Genomic DNA, 17,228 nt, shown 5'->3' on the forward strand with positions numbered 1-17,228 from the left:
ATCAACATCATCAACAAATTTATTCTCATGCATCGGCAAATCAGGAGAAATATCACAATGTGACCTAGGTAGAGAATCAGACACATCAAATATATTTTCATGCATATTAGTGTCTACAGAAGATTCAACTATTCCTATGTCATTCTCATCTTCACAGAATAATTGTACGAATCCCATGTCAATATCAAAATCATATGAATTACAATGAGTATTAGAAAGAACAACATTCATGAAGGTCGAGGGCGAGAAGCCATATGTTTTTGAACCAACAGGTTCCACAATATTTTCATGTTCTTCTAACATATCATCATAATCATCATCATGGTAGCATGCATATTGGTCCTCATTAACAGTGGTGGTGTCATTAGTCGATTCATGTTCCTCTAAATTAGGTTCATATTCAATATCGTACACATGAGAAGGACTAGACATGCTATTTTCAAAGTTCAATTCATTACCACCTATATCATGTGATAGTGTCTCAGTTTCCCTAATGGATTCCCATTGACGGGTTTTCTCTGCAATCTCAGCTAAAAATTTCCATGCATCATCCACAGTTTTATCAAGAAATTCACTATTACACATACACTCAACCATGGCTCGAGATTTAAAGTCTAGTCCCTCATAGAGGATAGCGACAAATCTCCACTTCTCAAATCCATGGTGTGGACATTCGCTCAACAAATCATTAAAACGTTCAAAATAGTCAAAAACAGTTTCCTCATCCAACTGGACAAAACAATTGATATTTTGACGAATAACGATGGTCCTATGATGTGGAAAAAATCTTTGGAAAAATTGATTAGTTAGTTGTTCCCAAGTGGTGATTGATTGTGGTCTCAAACCGTAAAACCATGTTTTGGCCCTTTCCTTTAGAGAAAATGTAAACAAACGCAATTTCAGAGAGTTTTCGGACATATGATCAGGTTGCATAGTCCGACAAATTTGTTCAAACTCTCTTACATGAGTATAGGGGTTCTCCGAATCGAACCCTCGAAATATAGGAAGTATTTGTATCATGCTTGCATTTATTTTAAAAGGGTTATTGGTTTGAGGTAATACAATACATGATAATGGAATTTTTATTGTCGGATACATGTATTCATGGAGAGCACGAGGTTGGCCCATATTGAAAAGACACAAAGCCCACTATTTGGTTTTAATGGGTTTGGATTTTTGGTAAAAATATTTGGTTTTAATGGGTTTGGATTTTTGGGAAAATTTTGGTTTTGATGGGAATGAAAAACATTTGGTTTTTTATGGAAAATTTTGGTTTTTAAAGAGGGAGAAAAATTTTGGTTTTTTGAAATAAGGAGCAATTTTTTTTTTTTTTTTTAAAAAACTATAAAATGAAGAAAATAAAATTTGGTTTTTGAAATGGGAGCACGCCCACTGTTGGTTTTGTGTTTGCTGTGGCTCAGCTGGTTTGAAAACGTTTGGTGAAACTGAGTCCAAAATCTCGGCCTAGAATTTGGGTACTCGGCCCACTAACGAGTTAACCTAGCGTGATCGGTCACAAGCTCAGCTGGGTTTAAACCCAGAGTCCAAAATACAAGTCTAATGAAAGAATTTAAACAAGCCCACAAATTAAACAAACAAGCCCACAAATAAATTATTACAAACCCAACAGAAAATAAGAGAAGCCCAAAAATTGGCTTTAATATTACAAGCCCACAATTAAAAAATTGGAAGCCCACAATTCGGGTTCTCTTAAATGGGTTACCTTTTAAGCACAGCCCAGCTGCTCTGATATTGTTGCAAAAACCCAGTTGGGCTTTGGTTCTTTTCCTTGGTGGCGTCCCAGCAGAGGAAAACAGGTTCAGAACAGCAGGTCCAACAGCAAATGAAGTGAAGCAGATGCAGATGCAAATGCTATGCAGTGAAATGCAAAAATAGCTAATAAAACTACAAGAAAAACACATCACCAGTCCCCGGCAGCGGCGCCAAAAACTTGGTGGACCCGGGAAAGCGTGAAAATTAAGCGTAATAAAAACGGGCCTACAGTAATACCGCAAGTGCACGGTCGTCGGTTGTAGCTCGTGCAAGTACGGGTCGATCCACAGAGACTGGGTGTGTTTTGTAGTGTTTAGCTATTTTGGGCTTCTAAGTTGTTGTTGGTTAACTATGAAGCCTTTTGGGCTTTGGGCTTAGGGTACCTTTGGATTATAGGCTTGTTTAATAATGAAGTGAACTGAGCTTGGGCTCATTTGGTCTTGAAGTGCACTAGGCTTGGCTTTTGAAGTGCACTGGGCTTTGAATGTCAATGGGCTTTGAATGTCAATGGGCTTTGAGTACCCTTGACAGTGAACTGGGCCTTTGGTGGACTGAATTAGGCTTTTGCCTTAAACCTGAATTGGACTGGGCCTTTAATTGAGTTCAGGCTTTGATTGAATCAGGCTTTTTCTTTTAAAAGTGACCTGGGCCTTTGTAATGACTGAGAACTGGGCTTGGTAACCTAATGATGAGCTGGGCCTTGAGTGTCAATGGGCTTTGAGTACCCTTGACAGAGAACTAGGCCTTTGGTGAACTGAACTTGAGTTTTGATTTAGCTAGGCCTTTGGGCTTAGCTGTGAACTGAACTGGGCTTGTGCTGTGTTTGGAGCAGTAGCAGCAAACAAATCTGGGCCTGGCAGGAGCACAACAAGGATGGAGAAGTGAAGGCAACAGGAGCTGGGAGCAGCAACAGGAGAAGAAGTAGCAGCAGCAGTAGCAAGAGGAAGGAAAGCAGCAGCATCAGCAGGGTTGCAGGGCAGTGGCCAAGGCAGCTGAGTAGCAAGGCAAGGAGAAAAGAAGAGATGGCAGTGAAGTAATGGTGGAAAAGTGACAGTGAAACAAAGGTAACAAAGATATAAACCAAGGCCTAAGCCAAGGGCAGGAGTGTGGAGATAAGCTGACAATGAAGTAAAAAAAGGAAAGAAAAAAAAAACAAAGCCAAGGCAATGGCTTTAGGCATTCATCTAGAGTGGGAAGAGAACCAGCTTGCTCACAGTCACTAGTGAGCACTAGTTTCTCCCCACTGCTCAATCAACTCAATGCTCCAAAGGCTTTAGCCTAACATTCACACAAAACAGTAAACTAATCCTAACATTTGAGAAGCTAACAGTTGACAAAACAAGAGAGCCTAGGCATACAACTAGAGTGGGAAGAGAACCAGTTTGCTCACAGTCACTAGTGAGCACTAGTTTCTCCCCAATGCTCAATCAATACAATGCTCTAAGGCTTCTAGCCTAACATTCCATCACTTCACAATGAACAAACTTAACATTTGAGGAACTAAACCTTAAACACTACAGTGAACTAACAGTTGACACTAAAAGTGAACTACATTAAACACAAAACTAAACTGAAATTAGAAACAGACAGAAATCATAAGAACATAAATTAAATGAATCATGGAATTAAACATGGATAGCAAAACATGAATTGAAACAAGACAAACTAAAACTGAATTTGGAATTAAAATTGAAAATTAAAATTAAATCTACAAATACAAAACAGGGAAGAAAAATCTACCCAAGAGGAACTGGCTAGTCAATCCCTCATGGGGATGCACTGGCTAGTCCAGAGATATCCCTTAACATCACTAGAGACATCAATTTATACCCAATTACACATTTAGGGTTTTCCCCCAATTTTCCCCCAAAACAGTAGAACTAGGGTTTGGTGAAACTCACCTAATTCGTTGGAATTGATCGCATGCATGCTAACCCAATCTTCTTCTGACTCTACTGCTGCTTTCTCACGCTCCAATTACTCTACTAACTCAACCTAATTCATCAATTTTTCTTCTAGGTTTTCAGAGAAAGATGAGAAGAGAAATTAGTGAATTAGATAGGTAGAGGGGTAGGGGATTGATGGGAGAAGGATGGGTGTGGTTGGTTTGGGTAGTTGAGGCAGGTGAGGTGGAGATTGCGAAGGAAGAGCAGGTGGAGAAGATGGTGGTGGTCTGCAACAGGCATGGAGGGGGAGAGGTCGATGGAAGAAGGAGAAGGGGGTGTTTGGTAGGGGTATATGGCTCGGATGTTAGGGTGTTGGGCAGTTGCAGCGAGTGAAGATGTTATGCGATCTGGGCCGTAGGATGTGAAGATGGTAGGTAGATCTGACGACGATGCGGAGGTAAGCGAGGAGCGACCGTCGGATGAAGTGATACAACAAAACTAACGACACCAGATGGAGTTAGGTGTTGTAGTGTTAAGCGGAAGTATCGAGTTTTGATGCGCAGGCAAAGAAGCGACCGTAGGATGCAGATGCGATCCAATCTGACGGTCGGGAATGGAGGCGGGTATGGATATAGAAAATGGGTTTGGGTAAGGGTTTTGGGCCTTGGGTATGCCAAGCCCATATCTTCTTCAAGAACAATTCTTCCTTCTTGAGCCCATTCCTAGCTTTTTGGACGTGCGCTCCATTCTTTGCGGCTTCCTTGCGTAATTCTTCCCGGCTTTTCACTACTTTTCTGCTCTTTTCGCTCCGCGACTCATCCGAGCTTCATTTATTACCTAAAAATGCAAGATTAATTAAGAAAAGTATTTATTCTTGAAAACAATGAAAATACAGAATATGGGATAAAATGTAGAATTAATGCACAAAAGATGAGTTAATTGCCAACAAAAAGGGATAAATATATACAATATTTGGCACTCATCACTTCACTAGTACTCTGATGCCCAAAACTCCATAACAGTCACATGTAATCAACTAGATGCCACAAAAAAATGGAAATGTGATACGTAATGCTATTAACTTATTTGCTTAATTCTATGAGTAACCAGAATGAAAGAAAAAAATTATGTGAATATCAGCTGATTTGCTTCATCATCCTCCACAACCAAAACCAGCGTCACCACCAACTCCTACATGAAAATAGTTAATCACAGATACAAAAATCCATCTCTAAAAACATCAAATAAAAATAAAAATAATAGATAAAACTTATCTTTTAATATCTTTTGATGATTAAATTGATGTCGATTTTCATCATCTCTTCCCAATGGATATAAAAAATTCGTTAAGAATTAACATCATCGATTTTAGGTTTTTCAAACCCAAATCAGTTGAAATCGCAACTAATCTAACGTTGTTTCTTATGCTCGATACTCATATCCCATTAATTCATCACTAAATTTAAGATTTGTTTTTTTAGAGCATTGCTCGGTCGAACTCACATGCGTTGCTTTCTCAAGCATGTTTGTCAATGTTAGTGATCAAAACTATAAGTCTTGATTTCTGGTCTACTATAGCTAAGTCTTGGACTAGGATAGAAAGTGTAGTTGAGCTCAAGAACTCCAAAGAGATTCATCATACAAGACGAATAACTACTCAAGGAACCGGTGGAACTTCATCAACAAAAAGGTATGTGGAGACTTGAACTTATCTATCACTCAAAAGTCTATCTATTCTATCTCCTACTCCTTGAGACAAAAGTCGTTTGCTATATAGACTTTGATTATACACATTTGGTATTTCGATCCGAGTATACCTCGACCATCTATATATCAAAATATGTGTTGGTAAGCTTTCGCTTCAACCGAGTTTATCTTTACCTAGTGAGGAAAGTCATGTTATGTTTCAATCACTTTGAAAATTGCTTTGACGAGAAATGGTTTAACAACTATATAACGTCCTCTAAGAATGTTTCAATGATTGGAATGATATTTTAGGTTATATGACCAATGGTGGATATATGCATTGTTGTGGAAACACATTTATATACAAGTCCTATTTCTTGATCCAAAGTTTACGAACTTTGTTGATCAAGAGAAACGAAATGTGGCGTGAGCCAAGTCCGCGAACCGGCGGAAGTTTTCTTCCGAGAATTTCCGCTGGAGTTTGTGAACTCCTTCCGTGAACTTAAGTCCGCAAAATTGAGTAGGTTATATCTAAAGATGTTGATCGTGAACTAATACTTATAAAGACTAAGGAATGCAGTATGCAAACCGTGGCTATAAAGTTCATGAACCGATTCAACTGAATCACATCATCTTTGCTTCAATTGTGTCTTGTATAGTACATGGGATTTCCTTGCAATTGAAAAACTCTCTAACTAGTTCATTTGAAGTCATTTGAACTAGTTATGGTGAAGAAAAACATGGTTGATATGAAATGCTCATATGGCTAACCATTTGGTTAACTATTGTTGAACCAACAAGTGCATACGTTTGGATACGGTTAAAAAACCTAGAAACGTGCATTTCAATTGTGTGTAACAAGATAGGATTTCGATCTAACGGTTTAAAGATATTAGCTTGAATCTAATCAGGTTTTCATCTAACTGTGAGTATTGAATGCTTTGTTACTAAGCTAACATTGATTGCAAACCCTGATTTCAAAGACTATATAAGAGGAACTCTAGTATCTTTGCAAAACTAATACCCACACCTTACGTGTGATACTAGTTTGCGTGCTAGAGTCGATTCTCCTTTTTGGTTTTCTTCTTCTAAAACCAGGTTAACGACTTAAAGACTTCATTGGGATTGTGAATCCAATCCGATACTACTTTTATCATAGTTGTGTGATCTGATATTGCATATTCTATCGTACGAGTACAATCATATTGATTGGCTTGGGATTAATATCTCCGATAGGCAAGATATAAAAAGTAATCACAAACATCTTCGTCTCATTGTTTGTGATTCCGCAACATCTTGTTTCGCTACCATACGATTAAGATTGTTGTGAGGTGATTGATAACTCTAGGCTGTTCTTCGGGAATATAAGACCAGATTATCAATTGGTTCCTGTTCACCTTGATTATTATCAAAAGAGGGAACAAAACCTTTAGGGTTTTTCTGTGGGAGACAGATTGATCCTTTGATAGACTTTTCTGTGTGAGACAAATTTGTTTATTATCAAGTCTTCAACTTTGGGTCGTAGCAACTCTTAGTCGTGGGTGAGATCAGATAAGGGAATCAAGTGGGCATTATCCTGCTGGGATCAGAGGCGTAGGGAGTACAACTGTACCTTGGATCAGTGGGAGACTGATTGAGGTTCAACTACAGTCCAGTCCAAAGTTAGCTTGGAGTAGGCTAGTGTCTGTAGCGGCTTAATACAATATGTGTTCAATATGGACTAGGTCCCGTGATTTTTCTGCATTTGCGGTTTCCTCGTTAACAAAATTCTGGTATCTGTGTTATATTTGTTTCCGCGTTATATTCTTTTATCTTTATAATTGAATAATACAGGTTGTGAGTTTAGATCATCAATTAGAATATACAACCTTAGGTTGTTGATTTTCATTGATTGATCCTTGGATATTGGTCTTTGGTACCATCCAAGTTATTCCTTGTGTTTGGTTAAAGACTTGCTGATTTCTATTAGCTGGAGAAAATCAAAAAAAGAGAGATATATTAACTCCTTGAGATACTTTTACCTAGATTGAGTCTGACTATCTAGTTGATTCTCTAGAAAGTATTTCGGAGTTAGTCCATACAGATTGCTAAGCGAAATATTGGGTGTTGTTGTTAGACTCCCGCTTTTTCAATTGGTATCAGAGCAGGCAAACAGGTTCAAGACCTTACAAGTCCGTGTTTGTAGCGATCTGACTCTATGGACAAGAGTATATCTCTGATAAACGCTTCACCAGAAATAAAAGTTCTATCTCGTCTAACTCTATTAAAGAGAAAGGTTCCTCAATATCGATTGTAGATGAATCTCCTGTACTGACAAGACATACAAACACTGACATGTGTGATCCCTATTACCCTTCAAAAGAGAGATTCTCCAATGAACAGGATTCAACTGAAGAGAGTGAATTGATTCTAAATCTTGTTAGAATCCAAGCTGATAGATTTAATCGGTTGAATCACCATGTCAATGTTCTACTTGGTGTAATAAAAGATTGCAAATCCAAAGGTAATGCTGAAGATCTTTCTTCATGTACAACTCTTGAAGCTAGCCTCAAAAAAGATGCCTTGGAAATTGAACATCGATTGAGTAAGTTCTCTATTCAAGGATGCTCAAAGCAATCTAATATGTCAAGTACTTCTGACACAACTAAAGATGGTTCATGCTCAGAAGTATTAACGGAAGCCCCTTCTTATAAAACGGATGTGCTTGAAATCTCTATCAATCAAGGATGTTGCACATCAAATGAAGGGAAGATATCTTCAAACGATGATACTAAGACGACACTATCTAATCATTCTTGTGATCAGAAAGTATGTCTCCTCTGTGAGACAAAGAGTTCTGTGAAATTAAAGGGAAACTCTAAGTTGAATAAAAACTCCTTGGTTCAACTTCAACACACCTTAGACTTAATTCTCGAAGGTATAACTGATATTCGTATGACTAAACCGATTGGTTTTCGTACCTACCCTATGTATACTACCAGGAAAGTCAGTTCAATGAGTTCCTCAAACGCTCAAGTGCAGAACAGACGTCTTAATAAACATCGTCTAAAGGAAGATCGTGTCATGATCTCTGGAAATAACGCTTTCCCTGATAAGAAAGAAAGTCCAGGAGAAAGAAGGAAAATTGATGAAATGAGAGATAATCTAAAGAAAATAATTGAAGGGTATAAAGAAATTGTCAACAGGTTGTCTTCCTCCTCAAGTCAAAATTCTTCTGGTAAGAACTCAAATTATGTCTCGTATTTTGATGACAGTAAATTTTATGATAATTTCTCACATAAGGGATCCCTCTCTAGATTCAGGAGGAAAAAGAGACTTGACCATAAACACAAATCTCTTGATGAGCTCGTAACTCATATTTGTGTTAATTAATCACAAGTTTTGAAGAGCTTACTCATAAAAACCCCGTTGAGTAAGATGTGTTAATAATCAGGTACACTTTTGGTATCTGCGTCTATTGAGTTGAGCTATTTTATTATCGTCCATAGCTAAACTATTGACTACAGACTTTCTGTGCTTAAAGTATTGTTTGTGTGTAAAGTTGCTTCTTATTTATTTAGGAAGTCCTCTTTTGAATCTTGTTTCTTGCTACAACTATGCTCAAAAGTGCTTTTCCGTGTTTTGGAGTTTATCAGGCCTTGTTTTTTTTGTAGCAAAATTTATTTTTGGGTTTCTTTTTCTGGGTCATGTTGTACTCGAACGGATACCCATGTTCTGGAATGAGTCAACTGTTTTAGAAAACCTTAGAATCCCTTCCTCAAGAAACCCTTAAATACTTACCTATTGAGTTATGAAAGTTACGTAAAAATACTCTAGGTTGGTTTCTGGTTTGTCAAGAATGTCTTCTTCTTCATCTTGCTATTGTGATTTTGCAAGAGGTTTCCTGGACAAAGGTCTGGAAGTTGAGTCCTGATGTGATTTGTAGATAGTGGTAAAAGTGGTTCGATTCTCAGACTTGTGAAGGATATTAATTAGACTTAAATTCTAATATTAAAATAGAAAACTCACTAAAAATTATAGCAAACTCAATCAAATTTGATATCAATATTAAAAGAACACAAAGGCTAAGATTCCACTATTTTCCAAATTCAAAGTGATTTAAATAATATTTATATTCATGCAATTTATTCGTTCAATTTGATTCTAAACTATTGCAACAAGTAGATTCTCAAAATAACAAGTGTAAATCCGAAGCATAGAACATCAAAAACCTAGGTCCAAGCATGCTCTATCAAAAGAAATAACAATTTCTTAGCAAGACTCATTCAAACAATTTTCACTAAAGGCAAAACAATCATAAAAATAATTGCGATAAATAAATAAATAAGAATATACCACTTTTTGTTGGAAAAATAGCTTCCTCTATCGCCTTAGCAATGGGGTTTAGATCCTCATATTAATCACTTGCTCAAAATACATGTTTGTTGCTCAAAAGTTGATTAAAAGAGTGAAAGGTGTAAAAGAGCTGATTTGCAACAGCGTAAAAGTGTTACAGATCTCTGGTACAAAGAGGAACAATGATTAACTGCCGTATATAAACGTTACTGCTCTTCTGCTGTTTAACAACGATACTGTTTTGCGACTGTTTTTCGTGCGTCAATGTTCTTCGCGTTCTTGAGCTGTGCAGCAGCAGAAACAAAGTTTGATAAAACTCCGATTTCTTCTTCTCTGGCTCTCCCCAGGTCCCCAAACTCTCGACATCCCTTCTATATGACCCAAACAATCTATTTATATCAAAAATACCGATTGAATCTCTCCCAAATCTTCCAAAATCTCTTTCCTTCTCTTCACGGCAAAGTTGCGGCAATTTCTTGTTTTAGAATTTCTACACGTTTCTGAGCTTTCCTTTTTATTCTAAACTCTTCCTTAGATAGATACAAATCTTTGGGAAGGTTCATAGCACTTTAATCTCTCTAAAATTCCCTAAAACAAGTCACACACGTGACTTTCCATATATTTCTGTTGTGATAAAAATCCGTCGATTGAGCCCAGTCTAATCGATTTCAACACCCATATCAGATTCCTAGACCCATAAGGAGTCTATCCTATGAAAATCAGAGGTTTAATCGACCTCAAACTCCTCCAAATCAAGAACCCTAATCTGTTCTTCACTTCCACAAATTTTCCCGTCAAAACTGATAATTCAAATGTAGAAGTGATGAGTACTAAAAAGTGCATATTTCTATATATTTTTCTTGGCATCTAACTCATCTTCTGTGCATTAATTCTACATTTTATCCCATATTCTGTATTTTCATTGTTTTCAAGAATAAATATTTTTATTAATTAATTTTGTATTTTTAGGTACTAAATAAAACTTGGATGAATTGTTGAGAGAAAAGGGAAAAGAAACGGTCAAGACTCCCGCAGGAAGGAAGCAAAGAATGATGTTTGCAAGAGCCGGATAAACTAGAAGTGGGCTTGAAGAGGAAGAATTGTTCTTAAAGAAGATATGGGCTTGGAATACCCAAGGCCCAAAACCCTTACCCAAATCCATTTCCAATATCCATACCCATTTCCATGAGAACCGTCAGATAGGATCCATCACATCATCCTACGGTCGCCTCATCATCGTGCATCAAACTCTGAAGTTCCTGTCAAACATCACAGCACCTAACTCTAATCTGAGCCGTCAGTTTTAATGTATCACAAATCCAACGGTCGCTCCAAGCATGTTTCCCTCGTGCCGTTCGATTCAATCCAGATGTGATAATCCAACACTCATCCTCGCTGTTCATCAAACCCTTCCGATCCTCCCAACACCATAGCACCTAACCCTTTCCCTTCACCAAAACAGCAAACCAAACATCCCCTTCACCAAAACTCATCGAGTCCATCTTCTCCCTCACCGTCTGCAGAGAAAACTCTGCCACCGCCATCACCTCCACCACCTTTCTCAACCACTTTCTCAAACAAATTCCAAAACCCATCATCACAATCACTCTCCTCTCTACTTTTATCAACCTAATTCTTTGTTCTCTAGTTCTGTGAAGGATTAGGTTGACGACAGTGGAGTAGAAATTGAGTAGGAATCGATTCGGGTCTACAACTCACATCACAGGAGCATAGGAGGAAGCAGAGGAGTGGGTAGAAGCTACGGAGTGGAAATCAGGAGTTATGGGTAAGAAATTGACCCATCAATTCATGAATTGTAAACCCTAATTTTGCTGATGTGGTACTGATTTGGGGATTCTTTGATTATAGCTTGTATGTATAAATAGGGGTCTCTGGGTGTTGTAATGGAGGATGCCCAGATTAGCCGGTGCACCAAGCTGTAGTATTTAGGTGTATTTTTCAGTTCTTATAATGTTCTAATTTTCTAACTAGGGCTTAGATGAAGCTCTTAATCTAATATCAGATAATTTTGGTTATGAATTTGTTCTTGTTGTGCTTAACTGCTTAAGGATAGATTTAATCTTTGTGCTACAACATATTACTTTCACCTTGTTTGTCATGCAACCTAGGTAGTTGGAACAATTCTATGTTGTTGTGCTGCAACTCATGCTTAAATGAATTGATTTATCTTTTGAATAGTTGTGCTTGAATCAGACAATTATTACTTAGGATAAATACTTTAGTTGTGATTAGTCATCCATCTTCAGATCACCTTGAATAAGCGGAAGACACGAATCCTCACCGCTATTCATTAAAAGGACAAGAGTAATATATATAACTGAATTATCTAGTACAGGTTAAGCAGTGGATTCGACTGCCCTAGTGCTTTCTAATTGCATTCTAATATTGTTTGTGTAGTATAATCATTCATCTAGCCGTATCGGCAAACAAAACCCCCTATTTGTGTTACTTCTTGTTCTGAAATCAGTTGTGGTGAGACCATAGATTCAACTACACACACCAAGTCCCTGAGGACAAACCCCTTCTTACCTCACTCTCTACAACTGACACTGTATACTTGCAGGTCTAAGTTGTAGGTTCTTTTAAAACCACACCAAGTTTTTGGCGCCGCTGCCGGGGACTCGGTAGCGGTGTATTTGCTTCTTTTGCGTTTTTCACTGATTTTCAACTTTTCACGCTGTATATATGTGTTTAATTTTTGTGTTTTCTTGCTATTGATAATATAGTTTAGATGTAGTTTTAATTTTTTCAGTTCTGAGCATCTGTAGCTGCATCATTCTATCATTTGTTGTTCTGTTAACTTAGCTGTATTTGCATACTTAGCTGTAGTTCTGCATCACTTAATCATATATCCATCTTGTTATAGCTCCACTTGCATCTTTGTGCATAACTACATACTCTCCAGTATTTTGTCCTATGCCCTGCATACTAGTTTTTCAATCTGTGCATATATGTAACTTGTATATCTGTTCTGCATCTCCAGTGCATCTGCATTTAAGTCCCATTCTGTAGCTTGTATTTAGTCACTTTTGTCCTGTGCTAGCATGCTAGTGTAGTTGACATCATTCTGTTCTGCACCTGTAACTTCATCTCAGTAAAATTGCATCTAGCACTGTGAACTGCATTTGGTGTCCTATAACCTTCTTGTCCTCTGAAAGATTGTACCATCTGATCCTTGCTTACACTTGCATATTAGCATCTTGCTCTGTATTGGAAACATAGCTTGCATCTTTTGGCTTATTTCTTTGATTGGTGTCTTGTGCACATTTGAACTGATAAGCACACTTGTGTCTTAATTCTGCTCATGCTTCTATGAACTGATAAGAATCTCAATTACAGTTCAGATTTCAGCCATTTAGGCCATATTGCATCTGTAACTCTGTCACCTGAAGCTTACTTGAAATGCTTTGCTGCTGCTGTTGATACTTTAGTACTGTGGTGCTGAGAAGCTGCTGGTGCTGAGGACTGTAACTGTTGTACTGCTGCATGCTAGGCTTCCCTGGTGCAGTTGGAGTGAACTTGGTGCAGCTAGCCATTCTTGCTGGTCATTGCTCCCTTCGCCTGCTGAGCACCTGACTTGCCAGCTGCTCCCTCTTCCTGCCTTGCTTCTCTTGCTGCTGTAGCCTGCCAACCTTCCCAGCACCTTGCCATTGCACCTGCCAACCACCCCCTGCCAGCACCCTTGCTTCTCTGCCAGCTACCCTGCTGAAGCCTGTCAGCCAAATCACCAGCCAGGCCTGCTGCACCTTAACCAACTGGGCTGTGAAATCGTCTGCTGGGCTTCACTGCTGCTTCAGCTGAACTACTTCTGGGCTTCACTGCTGCTTCAGCTGAACTACTTCTGGGCTTCACCATCTTCTGTTGCTGGGCTGCTCCTTGCTAAGGACGATCCTAAGGCCCAACTGGGTTTTTGCAACTAACACCGAACAGCTGGGCTGTGCTATTCAGGTAGGCCTAACCCATGAGATAACCCAACTGGGCCTCATTAAATTCATTTGGGCTTGTATTTAAGTATCAATCTGGGCTTGTAATAATTTTCAATTTTTCTCTTTTCTTTCTATTTGGGCCTGTAATAATTTTTAATTTTCTTTCTTTTTTTTCTTTTCTTTTATGGGCTTGTATTTATTGTTTGTGATTATTCTTATCTTTTGTGGGCTTGTCTTTTATTTTGGACTTTAGGTGTATACTCCCTCCATTAGGCTCCCAACTTTATAAAATACCAAAACCCATTGTGAAACCAAAACCCACTCAAAACCAAATTGTCAACAAACCCATTTTAAACCAAAATATTGGGCCTTTTGTGGTTCCAAAAATTGTTTCCGACTGCTCTGACCAACATGTTAGTTGAGGTACCTGCTAGGACATGATTGTGACCTACAGAGACCAAACCAACAGACTCGTTAGAATTAACCCGGACGATCCAATCGAAATCCTTAGTTCTGAGGCAGACAGTCCAGATCAATCAGAAACAATGGGAGAACCCCGCACACTCAAGGATTATATGTACCCAACCAGAACTAGTCAACCATCCTGTATTGTGCTACCAGAAGCCAATGGCCATTATGAGCTGAAATCAAGCACAATACAAATGCTTCCAGTTTTTAGAGGTGTAGAAAATGAAAACCCGTACCATCACGTGAGAGAGTTTGAGGAGATTTGTGGAACTCTGCGTTTCACTCAAATGTCTGACGAAATCCTAAAGTTGAGGCTTTTTCCTTTCTCCCTTAAAGATAAGGCTAAGGCCTGGCTGTATGCTTTACAGCCTCAATCCATCATGTCTTGGGATGATCTCATCAAGGAGTTTTTCAAAAAGTTTTTCCCAAATCACAAGACTGCGACAATTCGTCAAAGTCTGAATAGCTTTGTACAATTAGAGGGTGAGACCCTAGCTAGATACTTGGAGAGATTCAATGAATTATTGCTCCAATGTCCCCATCAGGGTTTTGAAAAATGGAGACTTGTGCAAATTTTGTATGAGGGTCTAGATGTGTCCACCCGAACAACGGTTGAGTCAATGTGCAATGGTCTTTTTGTAAATAAGACTGCTGATGCATCTTGGGACTTCCTGATTGAAGTAGCTGAGAAGACGCAACAGTGGGAATCCATTCGTGAACCTAGAAAGACTACACCTGTAGCTAGAGTCCATAGGATTGAGTCTGATTTTGAAGGAAGTGCAAAGATGGCTGCGCTAGCAAGAAGAATAGAAGCGTTAGAACTACAGAAAAACGCAAACCCATCTCCCACTACCTTTTGTGAACATGTCGAAATGGCTATTTGTGCTCTATGTAATGGATCTGATCACCAAGTAAATGAGTGTCCGGAAATGCATGCATTCCAGGAATCTAAACTTGAGCAAGCAAATGCTATGTTTCAAAAACAAGAGCACAACCCATATTCACAGACCTATAATCCAGGATGGAGAAACCACCCCAACTTTTCATGGTCCAAAGGCCCTGCCCAAGGAGGACCATCTCAACCAAATCAAGGCTATCAAAACAACCAAGGCTATCAATACCCAAGAAATCCTCAACAGCAGTCGTACCCTCAATACACTGCTGACAAGAAATTGTCCAATATTGAAGAAAGTATCAATCAATTGACCCAACATCTGATGAAAAACGAGAAAGCAACTGATCAGCGAGTCACCGCTCTAGAACTACAGATGGGTCAAATTTGCGATGCATTGAATACAAGAGAAAAGGGGAAACTCCCTAGCCAACCCCAACAAGAACCAAAGAGGATATTTCAAGCAGGCACAACATCATCATCCTGCGAAAGAACCTCACCCGATCAAGTCCATTCCATCACCACTCTCCGAAGTGGTAGAGTTGTTGAGAACAATGTAGGCATACCACAAACAAGTGAATCTGAGCCAAACTTAGCATTTCCTACACCACCTAAGGAAACCTCCAGTCCAGAAAAAGAATCCGAGCACATTAGTGAAACCGACAAACCTACTGCTAGGAATGTCCCTCTACCTCCTAATGTTCCTATTGCTCCTTTTCCTCAGAGGTTAGTTCGCCAACAGATAAGCACCCACTACAATGAGATGTTAGAACTGTTCAAAAGAGTCAACATCAACATTCCTTTTCTTGAGGCAATTAAGCAAATCCCTGCATATGCCAAATTCCTCAAAGATTTGTGCACTCAAAAGCGCAAGATTAATGTGCAAAAGCGTGCTTTCTTAGCTGAACAAGTGAGTTCCATTATTCTCAACAGAACTCCACCCAAGTTTAAGGACCCAGGTTGTCCAACAATCTCTTGCACTATCGGAGACCACATGGTCAATAGAGCTTTATTAGATCTAGGTGCAAGTGTGAACCTCCTGCCATATTCTGTTTATGTGCAGTTAGGTCTTGGAGAGTTGAAGCCTACACCTATAACTCTCCAATTAGCAGATCGATCAGTCAAAGTTCCTCGTGGAGTGGTAGAAGACGTTTTGATTAAGGTTGAAAAATTCTATTTTCCTGTAGACTTCATTGTCTTAGACACCCAACCTGTCCAAAACCCAAATTGTCACATTCCTGTCATTCTAGGACGTCCATTCCTGGCGATGTCCAATGCAATCATCAACTGTCGGAATGGAGTGTTGAAACTCTCTTTTGGAAACATGACTGTAGAATTGAATGCGTTTAATGTTAGTCAACAACCTGTGAATCTAGATGATGATGAGGTACATGAAGTCAATATGATTGAGAGTTTGATACAAGATCCATTGACTAGCATTATGTCAAAAGATCCCCTGCAAGCATGTTTGGAAGGTGTTAACTTAGAGTTGTATGATGATGAATACACTAGTGAAGTCCAATCTTTGCTCGAATCTGTACCTCAAATGGACATCACTAAGTGGCAGAATACAGTTTCTGAGGAGTTTGTTATATCTTCGGACGAGTCGCCTAAGGCCAACCAGGAATTGAAACCATTACCTGAGACTTTGAAGTATGCTTTTCTAGGTCCTTCTGATACTTTACCTGTTATCATTTCTTCACAACTGAACATAGAACAGGAAAACAAGCTTTTAGGAGTCCTTGAGGAGCAGAAAGAAGCCTTAGGATGGACCATCTCAGATCTCAAAGGGATAAGCCCCACCATTTGCATGCACCACATTAATCTTGAAGAGAACGCCAAACCATCTAGGGAAATACAAAGGAGACTTAACCCTAACATGAGAGAAGTCGTTAAGAGTGAGATCTTGAAGCTACTTGATGCGGGTATCATATATCCGATTTCAGATAGTAAATGGGTTAGTCCCATTCAAGTTGTGCCTAAAAAGTCAGGCATTACTGTAGTTCGGAACGAAAAGAATGAGTTAGTCCCCTCACGTACAACCACAGGATGGCGAGTATGTGTCGACTACAGGAAATTGAACACAGTAACAAGGAAGGATCACTTCCCGCTCCCTTTCATTGACCAAATGCTAGAACGTGTGTCTGGACACAGTCACTACTGTTTTCTAGATGGCTTTTCCGGTTATAACCAAATCCACATTGCACCAGAAGATCAGGAAAAAACTACATTCACGTGTCC

General features: G+C 38.9%; 1 non-coding gene across 1 annotated transcript; it reads left to right on the top strand.

Annotated features, from left to right (window-relative positions):
* The first annotated feature begins 655 nt into the window (after positions 1–655).
* LOC113325593 lies at positions 656–759 on the top strand. The gene has a single exon (XR_003348060.1). It is a non-coding gene; the product is annotated as a small nucleolar RNA R71 (small nucleolar RNA).
* Positions 760–17,228: the final 16,469 nt, after the last annotated feature.

This window comes from Papaver somniferum, chromosome 11 (assembly GCF_003573695.1).
Source record: "Papaver somniferum cultivar HN1 chromosome 11, ASM357369v1, whole genome shotgun sequence".
Lineage (NCBI taxonomy): Eukaryota > Viridiplantae > Streptophyta > Magnoliopsida > Ranunculales > Papaveraceae > Papaver > Papaver somniferum.